The following is a 24,848-nucleotide window of genomic DNA, read 5'->3' as shown; positions in this document are numbered from 1 at the left end:
CCATGCTGTATACGTTTGTAGTTCATTCTGCGACGGCAGCTTGCCATTTTTAAGAGAGTCATGACCATGAACTACCTCTTTTTGGTCTGAACGGATTACAAAAGGAGAACAGCAACTGGTTTGCAGGGATGCACTTTTTGCAAATATATGGTGCGACCGTTGTGTGAAAAACCTAAAAGCTTGCAGTGAGAAACTGCTTCCCTTCCTCTATCAGTGCTGTATTCGCACGTTTAATAAACTTTTAAAGTCCTTTTTCAGTCCATCTCTGACAATAGATGTCACATTTACATGTTTCAGTAAGTCTGAACAAATCTAAGAGGACACCAGCTAAGACAGCACTAGGGATGGAGTGATTTTCGATCGGATCGTCTATCGGCGATTGAAGGGAAGATTTTGGTCTTTAAGGCGATCTTGAATTAATTCAGTGCCATAACATGTTAATAATAAGCCGATATTGTGGGCTGCCGAGATGCATGTGTGCTTAATCCGGCCGCAGCACCTGATCTTACAGCTGTGGTTGAACTCCTTCACAGGCACACATTTTTTGCATATTGTGCAGATAGGTTGCGTTCGGTCTTTAGGCTCACAGTTGACATTCAGGTAAAACCTGAAATATGCCCAAATAGCCGATTTAGCATTCCTGTTTGGCACTAAATTGCTGTCGGCCATGTCAGCGCCAGGCGAGGTTTCTTTTTTAGCTGACGTAAGTGCGCCCGCCCTCTCAGGTGATTGGACCCACAGGGGCCACGATCGAATGATCTGAAGACGGGGCCGATTCACATCTGCAGACTACACTGTCTGTATATGAATTTCAGCAAGTTTCACAGACACGATGCTAATATCACCTGTAGGCTAACTGTAAAATAAAGGTTTACGATGAGCACAGACAGTTTCAGGAGAGGCAGCCCAATGCATCTCGTACACACTGAAAAAGTCACCGTTCACAAAGAAAATATCTTCAAGAAAGGAGCAATGAAGTCGAGGCAGCAGTTGAAGCAAGCTACGTGGTGAGCGGGATGATCGCCAAGGCGGGAAAGCTGTTTAAACACTACAGTCTGCTGATATCATTTGTCCAGAACAGAGGGTCAGTTTGGTAACAACAGCCTTTCAGCTAACACAGTGGCATGTGATCACACATGATCAGCTGCGTCACTTAGCCAAACGTTTCCACCCGTATTCAGTGGCTTTAGACGAGCGCGTGGACCACACAGCTCGCCATATATGCCCGTGGTGTCACTGATAGGTTTGAAGTCACTGAGATCTGCTTACAGTGAACACAAAGTATGGTCAGACCACCGCTGAGGAGGCAATAAGGAATGCAGGGATGCATAGGGAGAGAATGGTTGGAATAACCACAGACAGCACACCATCAATGATTGGGAGGAAAAAAAGGCAGAAAAACTGGGGGGGAGGAGGCTATTGCTTTACACTGCATTATACACCAACAGGAGCTTTGCAACAAGTGCTTGAAGTCTGACAATCTGATGTCTGTTGTTGTGAGATGCATCAACCATATCAGATCCAGGGGTTTGCAGCACCACCAGTTCCATGCCGTTTTGGGAGAAATTGAGTCTGGGTATGAGGATGTTCTACTTCACGAGGTACGTTGGCTCAGCAGAGGAAACATCAGAAAACTGGTGTGATGGAAAGCCCAGCTCTCTCAGAACAACCCTTGCTTTTTCCAGCTCGTCTGGACAAGGACACAGCATTCAGTGGAGAGAATGATGAAGATGCCACTGAGAAGAGACAGGAGGAATTTGGCCAGTGGTTTGCAGGTGACTTCAAAACACACAGAGACATTTTCCTAAATTTTGTAGTACTCTTCTCCATTGATGAGTAAAATACCCCTAGTGTGCTTCAAATTGAGCGAGTTGCCCTGCCGTGCAATTCTGAGCTCACAGCCGAGTCCAGGGAGGCGAATGGGTATATTATGAGAGAATTTGCCCCTCCTTTACTGAGCTGTCATCGATATTCAAGCGAATCATGTGCCTTTTTTGGAGCACATACCTGTGTGAAAGACTCTTTTACACCATGAAGTTCAATAAGTCAAAGTACAGGTCCAGACTCACAGATGAACGTACTGAGGATTTCAACTGCCTCAAACCAAATTTGTCTCAGCTGTGTGAGTGGAAGCACTGCCAGGTCTCTGGCAGGATGGAATGGGCAAGAAAAGCCTCGGCAACAAACAAGAAGTAATATTTTGAACAACCATTAATGTCCAGTGAACCACTTGGATATTTCAAGCGGCCCAGACTCGCGCTGACTCAATCTCCAGCGGCCCTCAGGTCATTTTAGTTTGAGTTCAGTTTGTCAAAGCAGCTTATGTGGTTGCTGGGGTGAAATCCATGTATTCAAAGGAAAGCAGAAGCAGATTTGTCCAGGTAATGTTGAGCTGCTCGATCCGTGACTGTTCACCAGCATGTCATTTGAAAACAGTCCATGTCAGCACCTTGTAATGCATTGTTAAAAGAGCTCATTTACAGGAGGATTTTGTAGACAGTGGCAGGCAGGACTGCATGTGAAAACAACATTTACTTCATGAAAATTAGTTGTTTATAAAATTAGCTTCTAAGACACAAATTTAAAGGGGCAGTGTGGAAGTTCCCTGTTCGTCGGATTCTGTCATTTCAGCGCATTGAATGCAACACTTCACTCTACGGTGGCCTGATGCTGCGTGCAGCACACCCTACCCAACACATCCATCACTCAAATGGGTCATGGTTCTGTTAATAAATCATCAGGATTATTACACACTGCTCCTTTAAAACAATTTATTTTATTTACACAGTGAAGACTTAAATGAACTCCAGCCAAGATCAGTCCCACCATTACAGTATCTGATCAAATGTGAGACGTGGACCCGGTCTCCACTTTATAAGTTTATGGAAGTTCTTACTTTTACTGAAGAAACTAGTTCTTTGTAGAAGAATGCAATTTCATTCTTTAACTATCATTTTGACAAATGGCCTCTGTCTGCTTCAGGCACTTTGATGCAGCATTAATATCCGAGATGAGGAGTGGACACAAACCTACAAGGAATTTGGATCTGGTGCCTGAAACTCAAGCCAGATTTCTGTTCTGAAACCCAGCTACGAACTGTATAAAAAGCTCAGGATTACAAAAATAATCATAGTTTTAACTCATGCCAACAACTACCATCCGAGGCTTAGAGAGTGTCTGACACATTGTTATGGCGGCTTGTACACCACAGCCTTTGGGAACATCATTTCTTTTCATTCAGAGAGTCTTCCAGCTGGCAAAGCTGCCAGTGAAAATGTAATTTTCCAGACCTCCCAATCTCAGATCTGCTATCAGCCACCGATAAGCTGAAAGGCAGGATCCCCATTCAGGAATATAAGTTCTGGCTCCTGATTAATCTCTTTCTGCTCTCACTCTCAGATGGCTTGGGATAAAAAGAGAAAAAAATAGATATTCAAGTCTCAGCCGTCAAAGAAGTTTTCATTGAACATATGGGCAGAAGGGCAGGAAGGGCAGGAAGGGAGGAAGTCAAACCAGCAGAGAGACTACCAAACCAGCTGCATAATGGAGGAAGACAGCTCGACGGAATCAAAGAAACAGACTGGCAGCCTCTGAAAGCTGCGAAGGTCAACAGGTTGGTTCTACGTTACCCCAGCAACCCAGTCATTCAGTGACTTCAGAGACCAGTTCAGTTATCTTTAAAGTCCCTAGGTGGATCATTAGAGAGGGCAAAAAGTCAGATAAATGGGCAGCGCAACAGACATGACAGACCGGGATGTGTAGATACAGCGGCTCAATGCAGTGTCTGACAGTCAAACAGTGCTACTGCAGACATGCTGGAGTTGTCATAACAGCTGGAATTTAAATGTACCTCATGATTGTACTTGAGGTGGTAAAGATGAAGTAACAGAAGTGAGGAGGAAAAGAAAGTCTCATACTAGGCAAACCAATCCCATCAGTCTATCAAATACGAAACTCAATCCCAGTTCATTTAGTCCCGACTGAATAGCATTACAAAACAATAGAGTTCAACTTTACAAACACCATATCTGTGACCTTAACTGTTGGCTTTTTTAAGTCCAATAATAGCGACTGTTTGCAACTCAGATTGATTGAGCAGCTTCAAAAGGATGACTGTTTTCATGTTCTGCCAATCAGAAGCACGGCTGTCAAATACAGCTGCAAAGAAAAAGGCCTTCAGACAGCATGGCCGCACATTCTGGCCTGGCCCACAGAGGGAGGCCCGGCTATCTTCCTTGTAGGTGATATTTTTCTCTCTGTGTCAAGGTCTCTGTAACATATGCTCAACTGTCCTTTAACTGACAGCTCGGATTAATGCCACATTTCCAACTGCAGCATCTGCACCAACTGTCCAGAAACAGCTTCACGTGGAAATGTTTCTCATAGGAAGTCAATTCTATGCCCCCCTAAGCAAGGAGAAAAGAGGACCACATACAATGTTGTATGTTTGGAACAGAATCTTATTGGCAAACAAGGTTGAGATCTTTGTTTGATTCCTCATTATGTGACCCTGACCCCAACGCATGTGGGATGATGATTATATGATTTTTACAATATCCAAGACATAATCAACATGGATAGCACTTCATTTTGCAGTACTATTCTATAATTTCAGATACCCGTTAGATAGGTCTCAACTTTGTTATGTTGCAAGATAATGACCCCAAGCTCATCTCGAGGCAATGCAAAAACAACTTTTCAGGGCCACCTCAGTCCTGAACATGAATGATTGAAGGCAAATGCACTTTTTTGTAATCTTTTAAAGTTGTCCTGTGTTTAGCCACTTAACACTGAATCACTGAATAATAAAAAGGCTCTACATGATGAGATTAAGTGGATTATAGCTATAGTTGGGTTATGCTCCTTATCTGAGCAAGGGTAATTATCCTTGGATATATGGCGGTGAATGAATCGAATCACTGGTACAAAGCATGCAATACCACAGTACATAGGTAGCGCTGTACCTATTTCAACTATCTCTAATAGAGCCACTTCCTGTTGATGTCTTCACCACCAACAACAAAACTAAGGCCTTTGAGAAAGATGGAGCTACGTCCCTCTACATTTGTGATGAGCTGGTTATGGCACCAACGCGATGCACAGCGGCGCATTCTCCATCGCGTTGTTTGTTTGTTTCTGACGGCGGCGACAACAACAGTAATATCGTCTCCTTTGATTTCCGGGTGACGATCGCAGGAAAAAATATCGAGAATATCGAGTCGTCTACATGCACGTTCAGTGGGCAATTGGATCGAGTTATCTCGGGGTCTTAATTCGATTGCAAGTAACCCGATCCAATTCGATTTCTTGTCAGATTAAGCTTGTTACATGAACTGAATAACTCAATCTTATTGTAATTTAGCCATTAATCCGATCCGATTGCCCGCATGTAACCTTTAGGCACTTTTTTTATTGGCAGTCTGTCACAAAGACACATCATTTTTTATCATTTCTTTAGTTGCATCTATGAAAAGTTTAAAAAAATAACAGTTTGACAGACATAAAACAGGAATTTTTGCATCACAAGGTGATTCCCAAAGAGCTATTAGCTGAAAACTTGGCATATCTCAGCATGGTGTGCAGTGCGTCCGAAAAAAAATTTAAGAAACTGGACAAGTGGAGGACAACAGAAGAAGTTTAAGGCCTAAAAAACTATCTACAGCAGATGCACAGTATCTTAAAATGATGTTTTTAAGAAAAAGGGAAAAAAAAACGTGCATCTGGACCTTTAGTTGATCCATCTCCATCTATGCTGCCCTCACAACACGCGACTATGTGAAGCTATATTTCTTCATTTTGTAATTGAAATATACAGAAAAGGACAAACAAATTGCTAAATAATACGCACGTGTTAGTACCACACTTAAATTGATTAGCCTAGCTTAAACATCATGTGCATATTACATACTGTATCATATCGGCACCGCATTTTAATCAACAAAATAATTCCAACACATGTCCAAGTGTTGTCTGAACACATTCATACTCACAAAGACGAAAGTTTCCCAAGGCACACGCGTGTAGGGAACATTTAGTGTTTGCATGAGCTGTTTTCAGACTTGTTTCTGCCGAAGCACTTGTTCACATAAACGTAGCAAATACGCCAAAGATTGTACTATGGAGGAGGGCTCACTCTCTCACATAGCTGCACGTACAATATGACAAAGATCGTTTGTGATAGAGATTTTACACTCTGACTAGATTTCAAACCCAAAATATTTTAACCGTTTTTATCAGGGAGTTACTTTTACTATTTATTAACAATGAACTTATTTATTACCTTATTTATGTAAATTATTCACAATATGAACTGATTACTCTGTTTGACCAAAAGGCATCACACTATCCATCGGTCTCTATGGAACAGTGGCTTTTATCCCATAAGGGAAGGGAAACAGGGAGAAAAGGGAGAATATCAGTAGCTTTTATGTAGTAATCAGTTTTCCCAAAACTCAATCCACAACATTACTTTCCTCCAGTTTTAGCATCTCCTCATTGGCTTCCTGTGGGAGACACGGTGGGGGATTGAATTAAAGTGAAAAAAGATGTGATCAAAGAGAGGATCCAATGTGATCTGTGGGCATATTTTAAATGAATTGGCATTATAAGAATTAGAGTAATTTGAATTTTGATCAAATTGATTCATTTGGATTACAAGGAATTGATTATAATTGGATTAAATTGGACCGTATCTTTAAAGTACCTTGAGATGACTTTTGTTGAATTTGGACCTACATAAATAAACTGAACTAAATGCACCTGTCTAAGCAGTGTGCGATCATCTTGACAGAGAATGGAACAAAAGGCAGCCAACACCCAAAGACGAGCTTACGAGAAGTTCCTGAAGACTACTTTAAAAAATTAATTAATCTAAGAGGGTTCAGGCTGTGTATAAGAATAATGGAGCTCAGACCAAATACTGACTTTCATGCTTGTTAGAATTGTACAAACTCTTTCTTAAAAACTGTTTCCTGTTTAGCAATTAAAATTTACTCTAACCAAAGCTGTGCTGCAAAATCTAATAATTATGGCACATTATCATGCTTTTGAGTCCTGAATCTTTTCATATAATTTTTCAAAATTCAGGTTCAGCATTGTAAAAGACCTGATCTTTCCCTGACCCTAACCATATGGAGATTAAGCCTATAGCTAGCAAATTTAAAAAAGAAAGCAATGATCTTGCATTGCATTCGAACCCAGTCTCCTGGGCGAAAATGTGAAATAGCCGCAGGCAGTGAGTCACACTACCAAAGCCAAAGCCGTTGGTGCATGTCAGACACCAGAAAAAAACAGCAGAATTTGATGCTTTGGGAATGCAAAGAGCTTTGTAAAGCCTTTACTGCAGATGCACAATCATGGAGTGATCTACATTCATTTGCCTGGCCGTGTTTCCTCTGTTTAGACCAGGCTTAAGTGGACTTCTGCTCGGTACAGTCAGGTGTGGCAATGTGCACACATGAGAAAAATATCAACTTTCTGGTCCACACAAACATGGACGACACAAACTATAGGAATAGAAAAAGTCAGCTCTTAAACTGCGATAAAATCATAATAGTTTTCTGTTGCAAGTTATTGAAGCAGAAGAAAGCAATTACCATTCAGTTTCTCACTATTTTCCCTCGGTAAACATGTAAAAACACTGGAATTTAATTAATAAATAACTGTAAATGTAATGTGAATTTGCTTTGTTTGATGGTTTCTGCTGTATGATGTTTGTTTTCTGCTTTGGTCTTTGTTAGAAAACCAGCTCAACATAATTAATTGGAAAAAAAATTTTCTTTGATAATTTGTCCCCCACATAAACGATCAGACCGTTTTACCCATTTTATGATGAAACAAAAAACTTAAAAAAAATAAATGATAAAATATCAATTTGTAAATTCAAGTGTATACATTTGGTTTAACGTGGTGTCAATACTTTTGTATATTAATGTTGGTTGTTTTTTTACTTTTAATTATTGTTCTTTATTCTTATTTATTCATTTTTACTGTGGATAGTGCATCCTTTCAATTATTACTCTGAAATTCTGAGGGTACTTAAAAAAATATCATCTTATTTTTCTGGTTGTTTTCATGCAGATGTGAGAGATCAGCTGTTGGGGGAGCTAGATGGATTTAACAAGAGAATGAGCAGCAGACTTCACATTTTTATCTCTGGCCTCTGTTGGATTTATATTGTTCTCCAGGTTTGTCTTCGCTGAATATAAAGAGGGTTTTCTACAACACAATAAGATAAATACTTGTAGGCACAACGTAAACTTTCATATTCTCTCAAGTAATTCTATAAACATATGAATGGTTGGTTAAGATTCAATTCACTTTGATTCAGTTTTATTTATATAGCACCAATTCACAACAATGTAATGTCAAGGCACAAAGATACAGTCTAATTCAAGCCAGTTAGAATATAATCCATCCATCCATTTTCTATACCGACAGTCCGTTAATCAGGTAGCGGTTGAGCTGGAGCCTATCTCAGCAGTCATCGGGCGAAAGGCGGGGTACACCCTGGACAGGTCGCCAGTCCATCACAGGGCCACATAGAGACAAACAACCATGCACGCTCACACTCACTCCTACGGACAATTTAGAGTCACCAATTAACCTAACATGTTTTCGGATGGTGGGAGGAAGCCGGAGTGCCCAGAGAGAACCCACGCATACATGGGGAGAACATGCAAACTCCACACAGAAAGGCCCCAGGCAGGGATTGAACCTGGAACCCTCTTGCTGTGAGGTGACAGTGCTAACCACCACACCACCGTGCAGCAGTTAGAATATAATTTCAATTCCAATTCAATCATAATCCAATCAAGTCAAGTTAATTAAATTCCAAATTGGTCCCATTCATACGGAGCCCATTGAAAATTAGTGAGAATATTTTGCCAATAAACTTGTCTTCGCCCGTCCTGAGCGTGCACAAGGCGACTGTGGAAAGAAAAAACTCCCTTTTAACAGGAAGAAACCTCCATTAGAACCAGAACCAGGAAGGGTGGACATCTGTCTCAACCAGCTGGAGGTTGAGAGGACAGGAACTGGAGAGGGGACAACAAAAGCCGTAACACCAAGCCAGAGATACCTGCTGAGAAAGAGAAACACAAGTTTGTTATATGTATATAGAAGGTAAAGAGAGCAGAGGGAGGAGAGGTGCATCATGGGTTCCCCAGAAGTCCAAGCATATAGCAGAATAACTGTGTAACTCTAAGCTTTAACAGAAAGGAAAGGTTTAAGCCTAATCTTAAAGGTAGAGAGGGTGTCTGCTTCCAGAACCCAAACTGGCAGCTGGTTCCACAGAGAGGGGCCTGATAACTGAAGGCTCTGTCCCATTCTATTTTTAATCAACCGTTAAACCAAATGTTGATTTATATTTAGCCTGTGAGAGGAAGCCTGGATAAAACTGGATAAAACCTAAGCAGGCACAAAGAGAACATTCAAACTCCACACAGAAAGTCTTCAGCCCAGATTTGAGCTAGGAACCTTCTCCCAGGGGGCAACAGTACTAACCACCACACCACAGCCCGTTATTATTATAATTCCTTTTAGATTAAAACAAAAAAAAAAAAGAAAAGAAACAAAAGAACATGAATATTTACACCCTGTGTGACTAATTCAGAGTGAATGGTATGTACCTACATCACTGCTCTGTAGAGTGCCTGACATGACACAGGACAATCAACATGGCTGCTGCCTATAGTCATGGAACTGGCAGTATAAAAATGAATATCATCTTAAATTAAAAGCTGCTGGTTTTCACTGGGATTTTTGAGAATCTGTGGCTGACAGACATTTACATCTGGCCTGAAATTGGATGCATATGTACCTTAATTCTACACCAGCAACATACAAAAAGCAATGTCTGAAAGCACTTAAATGTCAACATTCTGGTTGTATACAGACAGTTTCATACTAACATCTTCTATTTTATTTGAATTCTTGCTATGAAAAATGAAAGCATGGCTAAAATTATGGTAGAGAATACACCACCCGTGTTATATGTGAGCATAGTCATGACTCATGTGACTTAAAAATGTTTTGGAGGCACATTTTTTGCTGGTTTTTCATACTTTTGTAATAATCTTTTTCCTGTTACTTCCTGGATTTATTACACTGGCAAACTAAATCATGGGATTAGGGTTTTAAATCCAGATTTTGAGATCATCAAAATGTCAATAACAGACTTAATTTGAACATATTTGGAGCAAACTTTAAATATCAAGGCACTTTCTGTGCAAATTTCACTTGTAGAATAGATCTATTATTCTTCATCTGAGGTTATCTCGACAAGTTAACATCTAACCCTCGTTCCTCAGCTCAAATGCAGACCAAAGGTGTGTTGTTGCAAATGCAGTTAGACAGACTACAAATAAAAGATGCTTCATAGCTTATCATATCCATGTTTTGTCGAAAATACTGTACAATTATTTTAGTGAAATCTAACTTACTGGACACTGAGTTTTCACTGCAAATCCACGTTTGTTAGCCTGAATTTGAAGTGGAAAACACAGCTCCTACAGCTGATTGAGCACCAGGTCCACCATTTTAGACATCTTTTCTTTTTTTCCAGCAGGTGAGACAGCTGTCTTTTTACCACTGAGTGGCAAAGGTCACCATGTGTAACCCCAATACAATGTCTGATGACATCACATGCATTCCCTCTACGGGCCCACTGTAAGTGAACGTGCCATTAGGCATTAAGCATCTACATTCAACAACAACTTAAAGCTGTGTTGATGCATTCAGGCTAACTCCAAGGATAAAAACATGAAGAAAACACTCATTCCAGTCAGACATTTTGCCATATTCCACTCCGTACCTCTGCTACAGATACATTTCAGTCAGTCTCAATTTAGTACTGAGTACTTTTCTGAACCTGAGCTTCGAGGGCATATCAGTTTAGTCAGCATCATATCGTGACAACTGCCATTTTTCTGAATTCTGTCCTTCAAGCTACCAGAAAACAACCAAACCCAAGTGCCTGCCTCATGAGAAAGAGCACATGCTTCAGTGGCTTTAAGCTTTGACACTTTGTCAGTCTACATGTAGCTCTGGGGCAGTTCTCTATTGTATTTTTGGTGTTTCACCCACTCACAGGCTGAGGTATTGTTTTCTTGTCAGCACGTCTCCACCAATGTCTTCCCTGTATATAAACCGATAAAGAAAGTCATTCTGATTATGATCCAGATGATTGATATGGTACACAGCCAAAAGGATCTTATGGACTTTGTAGACAGAAACCCAAAAAGGTGTTGTCGGTTCACGCCATACTTTTCCCTCATGCTTCACATTTTTATTATTGATGCTTTACATAACAGAGTGAATAAAACTTTGCTTGTAAATTTCAATTGTAGCTTTTCTGGTGGGCAGAAAATGTTTCCTGTAAGCGTCCATGAATTTGAAGAAAACCAAATATATTGCTCACTACCCTGGATTGATGACTTCATATTAGGAGAAGGTGACAGTCACTGTTAATAATAAGCTGCTCTCTGAATGCTTTCTTTCACTGCTCTTTATAGGGAGACTTCAGCCAATTTGTGTTTTGCCACACTGGGAAACCAAGCACTGTTCAAGCTGGCTGTTAAAGGAGATAAGCTGATAGCGATTCATTCAAATATGTACGAATTGGAACCAATAGACAGGTTAAGCCCTCTCTAATACTGACATATCCAATAGACAGACTAACTCTGGCACTTAAAGCTTGGTTTCACAGTCCATCTGCTCCTAAGGGGATAATCTGCAGCAGCTCTTCTCCAGTTACAAGTTCCATCTTGTAAATCAAATAATTATATAAAATCATTTTCCAACACAAAATTAGCTCATCCAAATCTGGATGGATGCTGTCTCTGTGTTGGGAATGAGTTGCTGCTTCAAATGGATGAGATTAAATATCATAGAACACGGCAGAAGATCAACAGGCGTGCCAGAGCAGCGTCTGCACTGATGTGGATGCTGAACTGCTCTGTCGTGATGATGAGAGTGCTGAGCAAAGGCAAAGCGAATGATTTACCAGTCAGGAGAGGAGAACAGTCACTTGGGAGAAGTTCAGTGTAGTTGCTGCTCCACCTCACTGAAAGGGAGTCAGTTGAGAGTGTGTGGGCATCTGGTCAGGATGGTGTTTCCTCTTTCCTGCCCTGTCTTCCTGTTAAACGGTCGCATGCCTCCTGCAGGCTTAGGATGGGAGATTGGATCGAAGTAGAGTTTAAAATGCAATCTGTTGGTTTCCTTATCTAGGCTACTGTCTTTGAATTGGCTCTGTATGTATGAATTGGACTAAATATAACTGAACTGACACCTTCATGGTGTCTCCCCAGGTGTTTTGGACAGGCAGAACTCGGGACCATAAGTTCTTGGAGTCAGAGAGGCTCGTGATTCCTAGTTAAGAACTGAGAGGTCATCAGTTTAATGTGGAACCTGACAGCCAATGAGATCAACAGCCATGATGTATAACCTATATTAAACCTAAACACTGCCTTGGAGTTACTCTGGTTTCAAAATGCAGGCTGAAAAATGCACCCTCTCTCATTAGCATACTGCTTGAGACATGCACAGTTGTATATAAGTTGAAATGCGAAACGATATACATGCAGGAATTCATGCATTTTGCACCCAGACGGTTCGGTGACAAACATGCACAGACTTGATTCATAGGAGCACCTGTCCCACCCACCTTCATCTGCACACCCATGTTTACTGCTGCTGTACGGGCAATCACCAGAGCTATTACAGCAGCTCGCTGAAGAGCGACAAGGTAATTTCCTCCTCCCTCAGGCCTCCCTATGACGGGAAAAATAAACAATGCACAGATGCCTCTGAGTGTGTGATCTGCACAACAGACCAGAGCTGTTGTCATATTCTATTTGCAGCTTGTTTTGAAGAGTTGAATTATAGAACTTTTCAAACACTATCTTCTGTTTTGATCCAGATGCAGAGATATAACAGAGCAGAATTACAGATGTAGACTTCCAAACACTGTACATACACTCATTAAATATTATAATTCATGCAGGTAATCCAGGCAATAGACAATAGAGCTTTACGGCATGCTTTCATGTTGTTAAAATGTCCATTAGATTTGTTCTGAACCCAATAAAGTGGTTTTAATACTTAAACAGGAAGTGTAAACGTGATCAGAAAATGATAATAAAAGACAGGACACATATCCAAATGAACTGGGTGGGAGTCCTGAATTTAATTTATGTTGCCACTGCCAAGTGCAGCAGGTAGACCCACCACAGTAAGATATCAATCATTTCAAATGGAAGAAGGAATTACAGGTTTTCACGTGGGACTGGACTATACATCAACATCTGAAGGCAATTTTTAAGAAATGTACATCACAGAGTGGTGCATTACATCAGAAGAAAAAAACGAATTTTCCAAGAAAACAGCAAAATTAGATGGTGAAACCAAACTGTTGCATCTGAAATATAAAGGACTCAGGCAAGGATGAGAAAGTCGGGAGAAGTTCAACCATAAAGATCATCACACATACTCTCACATCCTTTTCCCACAGGCTGTCTGAGGGTGTGAGCCTCTCCGTTAAACCAATCGGACTGTGCCATAACCTCTGTGAGTCAATCACAGCTCTGCACTGATGCTTTGAAACTGTCCCTTCATCTGCTGCTGTAAGTGTCAGATATGAGTCCCTTTTCCACTGTCTTATTTTCATCAGGACCAGCTCCTCAGAAGCACTGCTCCTCATCAGATCCACCCACATCTTCAGTGATATCTCCTCGCCCCTTCATGGCTGTCTCACAGTTTCTGTTTTTCCGTTGTTGTTTGTTTGATTTCTTCTGGTGAAACTGTTTCTCTGAAGTGGCTTCACCGTCATGTAAACAGCTTTGCAGAGAGCTCAGTTGGGATTATTTCAATTACAGAGCCAGAGGAAAACAATCACTCCTCTTCCATCAGGAACTGTTTTGCATGGTGGCCCTGAGGGCCACACAACAATACTGAGCAAAACACAAGAGAAAAAACAGTAATCACAAAAATGAGACAATTTCATGAGACTCATGAGATTTTTAATGTTGCTGTTTATTCTATCTTTTTAACAAATGTTGCGGTTGGTTATGTTGTGTTTTTTTATGTTATTGTTGTGTTTTGTGCAGTTCAGTTTCATTTGAGAATGTGTAAAAGCTCCATTTGTCTTCAGGGAGCAAGAATGAGATTGGGATCCCATTGGAACTGATACAAATCTCAGGGGATGGGGTGCTTTTAAAATTGCTGTGGATGGTCAAAACATAAACTGTGGGTCCTGCTAAAACAACAGCTCCTGTAGCTACTTATATAGCTTTGATCACAGTTTGGAATCAACTAGTAAAGTAAAGTAAAAGGAAGATTAATACTGGATTTGATTGAAGACTTCAGATACAAAACTATACAGGTCTGTCAGGAAGACTAAGATCGATGAAAATGAACCCTTAGCAGTCTGCACCCATGTCACACGTTTCATTGATTTTCCAGCGATTGAATTATGCACAGAAATAATTTTTACATCAATTTACATTGTTTCTTTGTGTAAAAGACATCTGTCCTGTAAGCAGTGAGTTTTGAGATTTACTGAGTTTATTATCGGTCATGCACTGCCCTCTGGGACATTCACATTATCTGCTCTAAGGGTTAAAGGGTTGTTTCCACCCATTCAGCTCTGTCTTAAATGCTCCACGGCTAAATTGGGATTGCTTGTGGGAGTGTGTGACAATAGTCAGAAATCCAGCAGCGCTCCAGCCTACGGAAGGAAAATGTGAACAGAGTTTAACAAATCTGAATAATTTAAAGGCTCAAAAACATAACGTTGTCATAATGTTATGGCTATAAAGAAAGGGGGGACACAAAGAAACGACCACTGGGCTCCTGTCCACAGCTTAAAATGTATGTCAAACATGAAAAGCTCAAAAAAAGACTCCAATATTGTTATATTTGTTGTTATGTTACTTAAACGGGAAAAAACACAACAAAGCCTCTGTTTCGCATTGATTAAAGCTGCCACAAAAGTAATTATTTTGCCCCTGCTTCTAACATGGAAGGGTCACTGTGTCAGATGCATGCTACCTTATACAATACCAAAACTAAACTAAAAGCTTTTTAAGCCTTTGTGAGTCTACATGTGGACAAAGGTAGGTTTTACACATTCAGAATGAGATTTGACTCATTTACTGAGATGTCGTGTTTTTGTTACATGAAATTATGAAACTTACTTTTTTTTATTCTAATGAAAATGTGTTTTCTTTTGTGAAATGTCACAAAATCGAAGTTATAAAGTAATAATAGAAAATTCCAAACTTAACAAACTGAGCTTTATTTTTTGTTTGTTTTGTTTTTTTACGATGAGTCAGAGTCACACATGAACACATCCTTGATATCAACTGATGAGGGCAAATAATTAAGGCTGCCGAACTGAAACTTGAGTTAGAAAATAAAATGATTCCGCTCCCGTAGAGCAACAGTTTTGCAGGCGCATCAACACCTGACGTTGGCTGCCGAATCTCCCCGTCGAGCTGCTCTGCTGTTTGCAACACCCTGTCAGCTCGTCCATTGTCAGGCTTCACCGCCTTCTACTTATTCTCGCTCGTTAATCATGATTAAAATACCGCTGGAAGCCATTCATTAACAGCTACTTCCTAACACCTGTGGTCAAAGACCATCCAACACATCTCCATCAATTCTTCCTGGCTTTCAGAGAGGATAAAAGGAAGATCAAACAGATTAGATTAGTAAAAAAAGGCCTAGATGGGAAGTAATTACCCATCTTTTAAGCTGTCGGTTAGGTCATTTAAGGAATGATAATGGCTGTTTTGTATTATGAGTTTTGTCTTTAAAATTGGATTAGTTTTGCCAGTTGCCATGTTTTCTCAGCACAGTACAAACTTGTGTTTGGGGAAAAGAAAACCCTGCACTGAAGCTCAGAGGAAAGAAAACCTAAACAACGACACTATCACGGGGGTAGTGGATAAAAGCCGCTAAGGATGCTCAACAATTTTAGGTACTTTGCCAACACACTCATCCTGTTTGATCATTTGTGAGTCAAAACCACTCACTGACACTCGAAAAAAGAACACAGTCCTGAGAATTTCACGCCAACGACACAACTCATCCAAACAGAGTGATAGTCAGCCAGACAGACTGGTAAACAGGTTGAGTTCCTGGCAAATGAACAGACTGGCTGCTTCTGAGGGATTGATTGATGGAAGCAGGTTCTACTGTGGGCCATTTATGTTTCATGAACAGCAGAAGTGCCACAAGCATGCATTTAAAATAGAAAGTGCACGAAGATTAAAGGAAGTGTTGAGAGAATAAATCACAAAAACTAACATTTTGTTTATCAAATTATGTAGTTTCTTCTTGGGGGGGTTGTGTCCCCGGTTGAGGGTCTGTTGAGGATTAATGCCTTAAAGTTGTTATTTCACATTGCAAACCACAGAGAATAAATGTTGTTGCTCTCAGCACTCTGCAGGTGCAGCTACTCCAGCTGATGAAGCTGTTGGTGACTTGTGACTTGTGATTGGCTCTTGACGTGGAGAGTCTTATAATGTGGTTCTTTTTGGAAATTTCAGGTTTTATCTATTTTTCTGCTGGCAGATGTATTTACAAGCTAATAAAATGTTGCGTAACTTTCACTTTGCTTGAGAGGTGAGATTTACAGTTAGATCTGCAAGGCTCTGGTCAGTCTGACACATTTCATTAGGTTTTGGGTCAAATAGGAAGGAGGACAGCTTCCACTGTTTATAACCCTGGTTTGTGACAGAGGTGATCTTCCACACACATTTCTCTTCCATTTCTGGTAAAAACCTTTTTTTTTTCTTTTGTTTTTACATCTATGTTACATATCAAATTCAAAGTCAATTTAATCAACAGGTTATGATCCATGTAGGATGAGAAACATGCTATTTGACACCTTCTCACAGAGTGATTTATTTAAACCAAGACCTAAGGAATACATTGGCTCAAAATTAACAGTTTCCAGCTTTACTCCATGTTTGTGTCAAGTTTTTTGAAAGGGTAGTAAAGGGCATTTACAAAGACTTAACTTTACTTTTTTGTACAAATACTAAGGCTGCAGCATTACACCAAGATAATACCAAACAAAGAACAGGCAAGGCATTTTAATACAGAGCACCAGGATCCATCCATCTTTAATGCATTTTTAATGTTTCTTGTCTGGGTCATAGTCACCGTGGCAGTGGGGCAAGCAGAGCAGCAGGTGCCCCTTTTACCCTGCAGCTCTCAACTAATACATAATACAACATAAACAGTGAATTCGGCAATGCTATCCCCCAACTGACAGCACAAATGGATATTGAGTTGAGCAGGACTGTGCTCTAAGAGGGTTCCACCTCTCAGAGAGGGTTCCTGTAAATAAAACCTCATTCCTTTGCTCCTTTTTTAGCAAAAATAACTTCAACACACACTTGCTGTCTACATGATATTCCACAGAGGATAAATTCTCTTTTGCTGTGCATCAGAGAGCCAGTTGTTACCTCTTTTGGGCAGAAGTAAACCAAATGAGACACTTTAATGTATATACCGCTGTTTGTTCCAGAGAAGAAATGGAAAGAAAGTGATGCATGCAGCAAAGTGAATCGACAACCGCTCTCTGTCCTCTGAAGGATCTTGTGTTCTGTGTCAGGAATAATAATTTGTCTTTCCAGTGTGATGAGAGAAAAGAGCTGTTGTTAGGGGTTCAGCCTTTTCACCCATTTTTGTGACTTTGGCAGCTTTCTATCTGTTTTATTTGTAAGAAAAGACAAAGACAGAAGGTGGGTTGGAAATGTTAGAAGTACAATGGGCTGTTGTTTTATTTTACATAAGGCTTTTGTGTTGAATGCAGGGATATTTTATCAGCTCAGTCTGATGGCAATTTGAATTAGTCATAACGAATAATTCATTGATTCCTGTTCTGGGGCAGGGAATTCCCTTATTTCATAAAAACTGACATGGAACAGGGGTTACATCCGCTTTTATTTGTTATCTGGTTAGGTTTAGGCAATCAAAAATAATTGGTTAGAGAAATTAAACCTGTCTTGATGATCCTCGTCCGTTGAGAATCCAGTTTAAGATAGTGTAGGCCGCTTCATGTCAGCAGCAACTCTGCAATCTGGAGTATACTGTCGGTCCAAAATGGGTCAAAATAATTCACTTATTGGGATAGCAGGTATAGCTGTTATTCAACGAGATTGCTCAAGTTTGTCAGGTTAGTTTTTATAGTGGTTAATCTGAGGTTGGAACAGCTGGAACCTTTATTTTTTTGTATTTTAGTAGGTGAAGAGTATTTATGGGACCGTGATAAAAGGTATTGCTGAAAGATTCCTGTTTTGTTCAAAAATGGTCATTTTACTACATAAATATCTCTATATATGTATATATATATACATATATAGATATAGTTTATATTAATAAATTGAGGTTAAATAATGCCTAATGTCATTCGAATCATCTAATTTGCCATGCAACAATGATTCACATTATTTCTTGAGTTGTTATACATGGACACATCGTCAGCAGTGGACCTTGGGATTTATTCATATGGAATACTAAGTGATGAGTTTAACTCCCTCTTCAAGAGATACAAACATAATGCAGACAGGAAAAAACCCACCAACAGAAACACTAATTGGTGTTTTTTTCCACGTCTGGCCATAAGACTGAGTTTACTTCTTAGGCACAAAATAAATGTGCTATAGTTTTGTGTTACTGCTGTGAGATAGCTGACCTTAAGCCAACTCATTTTACTCTGCTACCAGCATGGGTGACAACAGTAAGGCTAGCAAGCTGAATTAATGATTGAATTCTCTAACCCTGAATATAAATGTATATTATATAGATATATAGTTTCTCTAGATAAATAGAAACCCAGAAAATAAGAACTGACAGTAGATACACAAGCATAAAAACTATAGCAACCTGTTCATTAATTGAAATGCCATAATTTGTCCATTCATTGAAAAAAACAAAACAAATGTAGCAAATATTTACAACTGCATTTTATAACAACAAATATCAATAATTAATAAAACATATTTTTCCATCAAAATTATGTTTTGGCTTGAATTTTGATATTCATCATCAAATAGTGGCAGTGATGCAGCTTTTCGGCTTTTTTTTCTTCGGCCTATGTCAAAATTGACATCACAATAGCTGGCATGTTAGCAGCTTTGGTGTTATTTTAGACGGTCGTGCACACATGCCTCAGATTTTTATAACCTGTCATATGCTGCAATAGTGGCACGTCTGAATAAGAGGAGGAGTTACAAGAAAGAGAGTACAAGCACCTCCGTCTCTACAGTATGACCCACTGAAAGTAAAGACGGGACAACTTTTGTAAATGTTATAAAAACGTCAAGAAATACGTAAGTCAGACAGAGAGGTTTAAACGCTGACGCTATGTTTGTGTAATCTGAATTCTTAATCTGTTTTTATACTTGTTTGTCAGTTAATCCCACATGTTCCACCAGTTTCATCCCCATTTTCAATAGCAGGAAAAGCAGGAAAAGCACAGCTGCAATTTAGAGAAGTGAATATCATGAATATGATATGATGAATATCATGAGGAGATAATATGAGGTATTACGGTACCACTGAACTGCAGTACTTTGTATAATATTGCTGAGAATGACTAAAAGGTGATGTGGTGGTTAGCACCATCACCTCACAGCAAGAGGGTTCCAGGTTCAATTCCCAGCTGGGGCTTTTCTGTGTGGAGTTTGTATGTTCTCCACATGTATGCATGGGTTCTCTCCAGGTTCTCTGGCTTCCTCCCACCACCCAAAAACATGCATGTTAGGTTCATTGGGGACTCTAACTGTGATCGTGGATGGTTATTTGTCTCATTTGTCTCTGTGTGGCCCTGTGATGGACTGGCAACCTGTCCAGGCTGTACCCTGCCTCCCACCCAATGACAGCTGGGATAGGCTACAGCCCCCCCACAACCCTAAATTGGATAAAGCAGATAAAGAAAATGGATGGATGACTGAAAGGTTTCCTGAGTCGTTCACTCATAAGAACAAGTCAAATGTATTTGTTTTCTGTGTCAAACAGAGATGGAATATAAAGACCCTTAAGTTCCATAAATACAAGACAACATTTAAAAACAGAAAATAAATGTACTGTCCAGTACAAAAAAGATCATCTTTATCATTAGAAATATCAGTTTGGTGATTCCAAATGAGGATCAGTCCCAAAACTATCTTTAAATACATTTTAGTACAAGTTAAAGGACTCAACATGTCTTCCATGTTGGTCACAAATTCCATTACATCCTTAACCTAAAAACTTAACCGGCAGTTTTCTTTAGTAGCGTGGTGCTTAATTCTTATTCATTGCTTTTAATCCTTGTCAACATTCTCAAGTCAACACTTTTGGAGAATCAGAGCACCTGCCTTATATATTTGTAATCTACCCAAATCTGCAGTAAATTGTAATAGCACATTTGTTGTAATGACTGCAGCTGTCTGGGGTCTGAGCCCAGAGCCCAACGGCACACCGTCAAACTCGCTTCATCCTCCAACCTGAGCAGTTTCAGTGCAAAAGAAGACATCTGCTGTTTGAATTAGAATAAGCATTTGCTCATTCTGTGCACATTTGCAAATGTGTGTTAAACTAGTACAACAAGGGATTCTTTATCCACTAACAGCCGAGTTTCACTTTACAACATTGTTACACTTCATGAAATCCCCTAAGACGGAATCAGTAGAAGTCACTCAAATGAAACAGAGTAAATTTGTGACATCTTAAGAGGAATTTTCTTTCTCCTCTGCTCACTTTGCACAGAGACTTCCCAGCTTTAGATGAAGGAGTCTCACCTCAGGGGTTGAGAGGCATTTAACGGCTTGATCCCTCAACCCTTGTTTGAAATTAAGTCTTGACTTCAGGCTTTCACGTCTAAAGAATCTTAAAGGGTCCAGAAATTGTAGTCCATTTGAAACAAGTCACATACAGAACTGAAAGTCATTTCCAGTCGTTTTCCACGGTATGTTTTTCCTTTCTTCTCTTGACTACAAATTTATTTCCTTTAGTTTTTCTGAAATCAACATTTTATGCTCAGGAGGACGAGCAGACATCTGTCAGAAGGTCGGTGGTTTAACTCCCGGCTTCCCCAGACCACAAATGTTGAAGCGTCCTTGGGTAAAACACTGAACCCCACGTTGCCAACTGATGTGTCCACTGGTGTATGGATTTGTGTGAAAGAGGGAAAAAAGCACTATGTAGCCTGTAAAACAGTATAGACTAAAGCATGCTGTGTGAGTGAATGTGGCATGTACTGTAAAAGCACTTAAGACGATAATACAGTCTATTTGCCATTTAAATATCCAACTATTACCCTACAAAGTCAGAAATGATGCAATCACTACACTAAGGATATTAAGCTTTTTTATTTTTTTTAATGTTTTATTATTATTAATTATTATTGTCATTATTTCAGATGAGGGAATCATGGAATCATGAACCCTAAAAGCGTTGCCTTGTTGCACCACCTCTGGCTTCACTGACGGCTTGAAGTCTTTGAGGGCTTCACTAATAAATCATCAGTCAGGTTCCAACTTTCTTGAAGATCAGTCGACGGATCACCTTTACATGACTGGGCCTTGTTGTGGAGCATTTATTTAAATTTCTACCATAACTTTTATCTGAGACTGAGATCCAGACTTGCTGGACGTGTCATTGAGTCGATGTCTTTCCTGAGGAAGAGTTTGAACTCTCTTTGCTCTGTGGCAAGATGCATCGACATCCTGAAAAATGAGCTCAGCATCACCAAACCACCTTTTGATTGGAGTAATTGAGGAAAGCATCTGGAATTTCCTGTAGAGGTAATGGCTGCCATCTCCCCCGGTCCTTTACTTGACATCAACCCCACATCATCAGTGATGCTGGAAATGTGCTTGTTTTCTTCAAGCAGTTGTCTTTACATGTTTCGTTGGACCTGTACCAAACCAAATTTTCAGCATCCTTTTTTTGTCCAACACAGATTTATGACTCATCTCTAAATCCACAGTCCATGACTGCTTCTCTTCAACCCGCTGTAACCTTGTTTACTTCTCTTTAGGTGTCAGTGATGGCTCACTTTTGGCTTCTCTATTTTCAAGTTGTGGTGTTAGATCTGGAATATAGTGAGCCCTCTTCTCCTTCTGCTTCAGTTTCACTCTTTGTTTAATTAAATTTTAATTCAATCACCACCTGTGTCCAACCCAATTTCACTCACCTTTAGATAATTCTCTTGGTACTCCCGTAATCAAGTTTTCAGTCTTTTGGGTTGTTTTAGTAAACCTTTGTGATATCTCTGACTGTTTCTGGGTTTTCCTTTTTGCTCAACTTTTGCTGTCTCTTCTTATGCATATTTTATTTTGAACCTTTTGAATCAAACTTAGCTTTTTTGACTGCTCACTGACAGTTTTGTCTGCATAGTTTCTGACTGTCAATCTGTGAACAGCATGACTTTATTGTGGGCTGCACGGTGGTGTGTTGGTCAGCACCGTCGCCTAACAGCGAGAGGGTTCCAGGTTTTGCATGTTAGGTTAATGGGTGTCCCTAAATTGTCCTTAGGCGTGAGTGTAAGCGTGTGTGGTTGTGTGTCTCGTTTGTCTCTGTGTGGCCCTGTGCTGGACCGTCCAGGGTGTACCCTGCCTATAGCCCGATGACCGCTGGGATAGGCTCCAGCCCCCCCGCGACCCGACCGACAGATTAAGCAGGTATAGAAAATGGATGGCTGGATGGACTTTATCACAAGTTCCGTCTGATCCCTGCAATGAAGTCAATTTCTGGTCACTAGTCATCACAGAAGTGTTTCCTAATGTTTCAACATTAACATGTTTCACCTGGTCCTGGTCTGCCTCTGTGTACCAAATGGTAAGCAAGTGTTTGGTCTGAAATAGCTTACATCTTATCACAGCTGAGTAGTGCTCTCCATGACAATGTAATAAAAAACACTATCACTGTCTGATCTAAGTGGGCCGTCTCCAACACTGTGTCTGAATGAGTCACCCTGCAGTGTAACTGAGAATTTTTTACAAAGGTTTGTTTCTCCCCGTTATGCTTTCCTGAACACCTGTGGAGGTGAGTCGTGCTCAGACCTCATCCAACCTGCTGTACCTACCACCAAGGCCGATCTGCAAAGACATCAATACTCCACAGAATGCTGATGCTCTCAGTGGCAATTTACACTGATGTCAATACACATTGCTAATGAGCTCTGGTGATTGTTTGCAGACCGCATGTCATGACGGCTTGCAGGAGATTATTTCAGGGGCAATTTATCAAGGTGTCCTCTGGAGGCAAACAGGTGAAACAATCAAGGAACATTGCCAGAATGCAGGGTTCAGTCCTTCTGCGGCTGAAGTGCAACTGTATTCATTTTAACAGTGAGAGAGACCATAAAGACTCCTTTCATTGAGCCATTTCTGGACTTCACAGCTGAAATTATTATGAATTTAACTCCTAAAAGTCAGTTAAGGGTCCCAATGAACTATTCCTGCCGTCGTTTTGTTTCAGCACATTTCTCTGCAACGGAGACTCCTGCTGAGGAAAAGTTTTGTGCCATCAGGAAAATTACTCTGTGGTTTCCTCAGAAACTTTATTGCTGCCATGGATCATTATAGTAAGAGGACATTTTTTAAAAAATGGTTTAGTTTCTCAACTACGGAGCTCCGCACTCCGTACTCAAACACCTTGTGTCTTCCATAAGTATTTTAAGGAACCGTATTTTAAGACCAGGACTCCTCAAACTAGATGACATGTTTGACCAATTAAGGGAGAGTAGGTGGCATCTGACAGGATCTCTATACATGGGACAGGTTTACTTTTACTGACCCAACTCCCCAGTCTCTGCTTCTCTGTCAAAGCTTCGCAGACCGAAAAGAAACTCGATATGATTTAATCTAAAATTGAAACCTTGCTATGTTAAATTACTCTTGAAGATGCTATCGTTACAGCTACCTCTGTTGATGAAAGCTTATTGAATACATTTAAATGAGGTGTCCCAAATTTCTCAATTCACCCTGAATCCTCCAAATAAACAAAAATGTTCACCAAATTTGACAGCAATGCAGGTTAACTGGGAGTATTATTTCAAACAAATATGAAACAACATAAAGTACACTGATTTCTTATGGAACAGTGAAATAAAAGTATTTTTAATTTGAGAATCAAACCTGGAACTGTGATTTGATTGAGGTATTCACAGCCTCAAAGATGCAAACGTGTCAGTGTACACACAGAGACGATTTGGTTTCAACGTTACATGCACCTCCGCGCACGTTTGTGACAAACACGCATTAGCAACAGTCTAATTGAAAAATGAAAAGTTCAAACTCTCACACATAGTCTGTAGACTGTAGTCTTTTGGTAAACAAAGCTATCATCTCCCATTGGTATCCTGTTGACCCATTCATGTCTGATGTTAATCAGGTGGTAATTATGTGATCAAGTAAAGTGCCATCGAGGGAAAAGACATGCTTGATTTCCTATCGCATAATGTTTTAGTGTGTCATTTTGTTTTCATCTTTGCATCTATGTATTTGCTGAATGTGCTTTGCACACTTTTCGCATGTAAAACATTTACACATGGAGGTCTTCCAGCACACCAGCAGTCTGATTTGCATGAACCAGCCATTGAAAGTAATGAACACATCTGCTACAATCTTGTTCTTGCAGGTTTTACACACTTTCTTGGAAGAAAATGTTGTTGTTCCAAGGGTGTATAGTTACCTAATCTGCCGCCTGTTGTCACCTATTCAGTCTGACACCAGGTGTCCCAAACTCATCACAATGATAGTCATGAAGCATTTGGGGCACCGAGTATCTCCAGTGCCAATACACACACTTCCCTTTCAGCCATGTAGCAACTTTCAGTCACTCTTTCT

The 24,848-nt window shown here is 40.1% G+C and overlaps 1 protein-coding gene across 1 annotated transcript in view; it reads left to right on the top strand.

Annotated features, from left to right (window-relative positions):
• Nucleotides 1-1,618: 1,618 nt before the first annotated feature.
• Nucleotides 1,619-24,848, top strand: part of LOC140274630 (DLA class I histocompatibility antigen, A9/A9 alpha chain-like) — a 424,015-nt gene continuing 400,785 nt past the window's right edge. Inside the window, exon 1 of the mRNA XM_072369996.1 lies at nt 1,619-1,637. The gene's annotated coding sequence lies outside the window, so the exon portion shown is untranslated. The remainder of the gene's footprint in view (nt 1,638-24,848) is intronic.

This window comes from Leuresthes tenuis, unplaced genomic scaffold (assembly GCF_036924035.1).
Source record: "Leuresthes tenuis unplaced genomic scaffold, fLeuTen1.0.hap1 SCAF_18, whole genome shotgun sequence".
NCBI lineage: Eukaryota > Metazoa > Chordata > Actinopteri > Atheriniformes > Atherinopsidae > Leuresthes > Leuresthes tenuis.
Note: the sequence above shows the minus strand (reverse complement) of the source record. Positions and strands in the feature narration are given on the sequence as shown.